The following is a 6,362-nucleotide window of genomic DNA, read 5'->3' on the forward strand; positions in this document are numbered from 1 at the left end:
GGGGGCCGCAGGCACGGCGAGCGGGGCCGCCTGCTTCCCGCGATCTGCCGGGCCTGCTTTCCTCTGAGCTTGAAAATGAGATTTGAAGTAAGCCCTGCTTCATGGAGCTGATTTGAATGGCGGGGCTAAAAGGGGAAAAAAATCAACCCCCACACACCGAGCAACCTGTTGACTGGCTACCTTGGCACTGCTCTCTGGTAATCCGTGAAAGGCATGGGCATGGTTTGCTTGGCGGCTTATTGCATTCTGAACTTCAAAATACGTTTCTCAAGGAAAGCTGCCTGCGTTTTCCCTGCTAGCAAGACAGCTAACCTCTGTCAGGTGCTGAAGGCTCCTAAACTGTAGGGGAAAAAATGCTGTTTCAGCCTTAGTAAAAGTTTGTGCCCACAGACTTGGCACTATGTAATCAGTTTTCCATTAAATACCAACAAGGGGAAAAGTTAACGTAACAATTTAAAATATACTTACAATTTTCTGGAGTGCTACTCAGTCTGTGGGGGATCAGGAACCTGCAGAAAGGTGTGATCAGGAGCTGGCATTTGTTATGTGGCACAAGAGCGCACGCCACCAATCTGCCACCACACTTAACAGGCATTTCAGCATGTTTGGGCACATTTATAAACAATTTCTCACATGTACATATGCCGTTTTGCTCCATCCATCATCATTTACACGAGCACCGGTGATGACTCGTGCCAAAGATTATGTCCCAGATGTCCCGCTTCTTCATCCACTGCCTTTTCCTGCCAAGCCCAATGGTCCAGTCCGTGGTTCAGTGAACGGCCTCTTTGCATGCCACCCGATGGACAGGAGCCACTCGCCTCTGCTTGTCTGGATCCTGCTTGTTCCAAGTCTCCTTGGCGCTACCAGGACAAGAGGCCAGGAGGTAGATTGTGACATCAGGAAGGTACTGTGATGGCCGCCATCATGGTCACCATCAGAGTGGCCTCCTGATATCGTGCCCTGTGAAAAGGAGGATCCCTGCAACTGTCCTACGACTCACTGAGCTTGTCAGTCCTGTTGTGCCAAGGAGACTTGGTGGCCGCCCATCCTGACCTACAGACGCGGGTCTGTCTAACGTGCCTGAGGTGGTGGATTGTAGCACAGCACTTTGCAACTCAGGAGCGTCCTCCCACCCACCACTGTTTGCCTTTCCCCCCTACCCTGTGGGGGCTGGCTGGTAGCTGCCTGGCCCAGCGGACAGCACGCCCCACCGCAAGTCTGCCTGTCGTGGTGCCGGCGACACCCGGCCCTAGGACTAAACCTTGAGCCTCGTCCATGGTTGAAATAATCTTACCAACATTTCTTTTTCAGAAAATCAGCAACGTAGTCAGTATTCTTTCAGGCTATCTTATTCTGACCATCAACTTTCAGGGTCCTCCCTCGAAAGCAACCGCTGCAAGCTCATATAAAGGAGCTGACTGGTGAAAGTGGAGGAGGCAAAACTGTTGTTAATGATCAACACACTCCTCTCATCCTTGAAAATCTATAGCTTCCTCCTTCACAGATAATCTAATTATAATATACAGTCTGTATATACTAAAAAGTATGAATTTCTTTCTGATACGATTCTGTGCGGTCCGCAATCCTGCACAGTGTTGTGATATTGACAAGATAAGCATTCTACAGTGTATTTCTGATTGTGTATTAAAATTAATTATTTGTCCTCATGTAAGGAGCAATAGCAAACCTTGGTGAATAGCCAGCAGTGATACTAATAACTAGCAGGCAGGATCACAACTTTCAGCAGCAGCTACAAAATTTCCAACAGAGTTTTCTACATTGTATTACGACAAAGGAAATGAAAAATCACTCTTGTAGTTGACAGAAACCAACCTATAAACCTATACATTTGTCTGAAAGGACAGACTCCTCGTAAATAAACATAATAAAAAAACCCCCACTTTCCTGTAGAATCTAATGTAAAATTATGCTTACAGACAACCTTAAGACTCCAAAGTTTGCACAGTCATAAATTAGTATCTTGTAGAAGAGTTCTTGGCTAAATTGAAGTACAAAAACTAGTTATATGGACACGATCACTTACTGCAAGGTACCATAATTAAAAGGGGAAGAGTAAGGTTCACCTTACCCTTTACTTCCTCTTCCCTGGCCAAGTTCTTCTTCTGACTATGTGATATTACAAAGTTAGGTTACAATGGTTTTCCTGGAAAAGGAAAGAGGTCAAAGGTATTAAATTTGACTCATTAGAGAAAGCAAAAGAAGACGTATTTCAAACATTTAGCTCGTAAGTCTTGTATTTAGACAAATACCTGTCATCAGAGATTCACCATCTTTCACCTGTAGGTTCCTGAAGCAACATTTGAGAAGACGGTTACTTAACTAACTAATTTGTTACTCCAGAAAGCGAAAAGAATATCTACCTCTCCCTAGGCATCCTTCTCATCTTGAAAGACAGAGAACTGTATTTTGAACTATATTCACACAATATCTATCTATTATAGAAGCAATACAAACTCTGCTTCTTGCATTTCCTTAAATACTGAAATAATTATTTTGTAATTTTCTGGTATTTTCAAAGGACTGAGCGATCAATAAATTAGGAAGAACTTAAAAAAAACGGATCAGGGATGATAATAATATGGCAGTGTAAAAAGATAGAGGTTAAGCTTTGCAGCCTGTCAGCAAAGGGGGAGAGCACCTTTGGAAGATACCTAAACTCATGCTGGCTGAACCCAGTGGATCCCATTAAGACAGATATGGAATCTGACTTCCGAGGATCTTCTCAGAGCAAATCAGATGACACAAAAGGTAGACCACAAAGCTAGTCGGCTCAAAATTTTTCTGATGCCAAAGCTACATCGAATCATTGCACATTGTCATTAAAAGCTTTCACAGACAAATGCAGTGGCAAAACAAAGACACTTGAATTCAGTAATGTTATTTCTTTATAAACAGCACATAATTTCATATATTCCCTTAGCCTTGTTTCAGACTTCTTTGATCTATGTGGCAATACACAGCAAAAAATCCTGTTTGGAAAATTTTAACCTCTGCACGTGGTAAGGGAAAAGAATAGGAGCGTAGACTATTGGACTAAAGCCGAGACCCTCTCCTAACCAAACATGAGGGCTAAAATCTATTTCCACTCTTAAAGTACAGGCAGACTTAAAAGTGCATTTTCAGAAGGCTTTGAGTTATTGCTGAAATCCCTGGGCAGTTTGCAAAGGACCTGTTGTCCTGCAGAAAGACACAGCTCTTGTTTGTCCCAGTGCTAACTGGGACAATTTCATGTCCCAGTCCTACAAATTTGTCCTACAAATTCATGAAATTTCATGATCTGAGGTAATAAACTGGTTTCCAGTCTGCTTTTTTTTATAATAGCCTGTCAGTTCTCAAAAGGATTCTGACTTGTCTGTTCTTTGTAATTTTCCATTCTGGAAACTAATGTATCAAGCGTGATTGCCCAAATAACGGCATTTCTTCTTGTGTGCCAATAAGCAAGGATGAGGATGAGGATGAGGATGAGGATGAGGATGAGGATGAGGATTAGCACAGACGGAGCAAAAGACTGCACAGGCAGATCAAACTCAGCAAAAAGCAAAGCTTTTAGATTACGTTTCTGGTTTCATGTGTATATGGTGTATAAGATTACTGGAAAGCACCGCATTTCATTGCACTTGCATCTTCCGGCTCCTGGCACGCATATTCCCAGTTGCTCTTTCTTTACTGAGCGATCTCCTGCTCTGGAGAAGGTCTTATCCCAGCGGTTCTCAGCTAGGTCGTTAATGTCGATCCCCTTGTGGTGGGAAGCGCCTTGATGGGTGTTCCAGGTAGCTCAGCATGTCTTTTGTGGTCAAGTGGTTTTTTTCAGTGCACAGCTCTTCAGAGTTTTCCAGGCTTAGTTCAAAACTAAGAGAGGCTGGAGAACAAGCCGCTGCTTTACAGATAAAAGTCTGGGATTAATCCCGGTCCCTAAAAAGGTGACCAACCCTGTCTGTCTCTGCGCTAGAGGGCAAAGCTACTATTTTGTGTGGTCTTTGATGTTCTTAAATTCCTCAAAGCTTTTGGGAAAGTCGGGCTAAGTCTTTAAGTTTTCATTTAAGGGCATTTGTTAGGACGTGATTTAAAATCTGCCATTGCCAGTTGTCTAAGTATCTCTTAAGCTTGTGGGTGTCATTGTGGTTTGTGTGGGGTTTTTTGGTTGGTTGGTTTTGTTTTTAAGAGGACAGATTACTTTATGGCTGTATTTCTTGAAGTCAGCGAGGACTCAGACAAGCTCATTTGTATGCTGAAAATGTTACTGTTCTTAGTCGTTTACCCTAAGAATCGTGAGCAGTGGTTTCACTGCGAGGCAGCAGTGTCCTGTCTGCATGCAGATCAACTTGTGAACTATTACAATTTTCAGCCTAGTGTACTATGGAAAAGAGTGTATGTTTTGCAGGGGGAAATACCCTGCAAAACTGTCAGTGATGATACAGATTCTCTCCTGGACGTTCTTCCAACAGTTCAGCCCCTTCTGCAGGTTTGAAAATGGAGCACATCATAAAAACGTATTGAAGGAAGATGTGGCTCAGGGATTTCTGAAACTGCTCTTGTCTTTGAAAGGTACAGCGGCTTCCCCTTTCTCCCTTTCACAGAACTTAATTGTTGTGAAAAAAACACGTTTGATGCCAACATACATACAATTTTTGCTCTCTCTTACCCTTCCTTCACTCCCCTGTTTCTGCAGCTGATATTACTGGAACAATGTGCTTTCACTTACTTTTACTGTTGCGTTTTGTACTCAAGAACCACCAGAATACGCACAAAAATTCAGTGTGATGAATCCGAGTGTTCAAACCTCTTTGGCTGTCAGCGTCAGGACAAAAGGATGCAGAAGTGTAGAATTGCGTGGCTCTGTGCGTTGAATTTAACTGTAGTTTACAGTGTGATGAGGCCTACTCAGAATAGCAGAAACATAAAGTAGACCTTACAGCTTCTCTCTTCTCTGACTAGTGTTTTTTGTTGTGATGTTTCTTGATCTCAAGATTCTAACAAAATCCTTTAGAAGCGTGTTTGCGGGAGAGCGTGAGACAGGCTGGAGTTTAAAACCTGTATTCGGCTTATGACAGGTACTCTCCGTCTGGCATCTGGAGTAGTTGATTTGCTTCAGTACTATCTCCCAGAATCTTTTGATCAGCTTCCTGAGGACTGTGGTCTCTTTGATGGACAAAAACCTACGGCCCTGGAGTCCCGCAGTGTTAGTGACCCAGCAGTGCTGCTGAGGGGCCACAACAGGAAAGCACTGCCTATTCAATTTGGAGCACGTCAGGTTTGCTTTTCTTAGGTATGTGGCTTTTTGCAGATTCTTCCACGTCAGTTGCTAAGTAAGTAATTATTTCATATGGACTGCCCACAACCTTTTTTTTTTTAAGCCCCTATATCTCACTGATATATTACGCTTTTTAAACTTAGAAGCCTTTATTGTGGGGGTTTCTTCTTCATGAACATCTGGATCGTTCTGCTCTTTTTTGCATCAAATGTCTCCGTCCTATTTCTTTCTAACTCCAAATTTTCTTACACCGGATCTATGACTGTCTCCTCATACCATGCATTTGTCAGTCTTCTAGTGCAGCTTTGCGATCTTTTTTGGCAGAGACTGCGGGAACGTCTGCGTTACATGTTGCCTGGTTTTGAGAAAGCTCTTGCATTATCGTGATACATTTATACGCTCTGTGCAGCTCTTCTACCTTTTTTTTGCTTCCTAATATGTTCTTTTTATTAATGTATTTTATGATAGGTGGTGTTAGTGGCAAATGAAACGGCAAAGGAGAAGACACCCGAGGAGCTGGAGCTCAGCTTAGCACCCGTACTGACAGTTTGTGAAGCAAAGGGCTTAGAATTTGATGATGCCCTCCTCCTTTACAACTTTTTCACTGACTCGGAGGTATTTAATTCTCAAGTATTTTCTGCGGTTTTTTTTTTTACTTGATGCCTTGATTTTACAAGTGATCTAACTGGCTTTCCAGCTGGGGAAGGGTTCACGCTGTCCTCTGAGGACAGGTGGTTTCACCACAGTAGAAAACAGGGCTCATGATAGGTTTAGGAAATGAGCCCATCTTCCCTTCGTGCTGGGAAGCCCCTTCCTTAAGACTGGCTGTTGCCATTTTGGGGAGAGCCTTGGGGTTCACCCAAAAGCGTGCGCGCACACACGCCTGCACGCACACCAGCCGAGGCTACTCCGCTGGCTTACGGCACGTCCCTCCCTCCCGCCTGCTCCCTGGCCAGGTCAGAGCAGTTGGTTTGGCGGAGGGACACCCCACCACCCCCGCGTAGCCTTTACCTTGTCCTGGGGTGCCGGGGCCCGAACGAGTGCCTTGTATCACCGCTCTGCTCACTGCGCGGTCGCACCGAGGGCG

The sequence above is a fragment of the Pygoscelis adeliae genome, unplaced genomic scaffold (genome assembly GCF_000699105.1).
Source record: "Pygoscelis adeliae isolate BGI_AS28 unplaced genomic scaffold, ASM69910v1 Scaffold120, whole genome shotgun sequence".
Classification (NCBI taxonomy): domain Eukaryota; kingdom Metazoa; phylum Chordata; class Aves; order Sphenisciformes; family Spheniscidae; genus Pygoscelis; species Pygoscelis adeliae.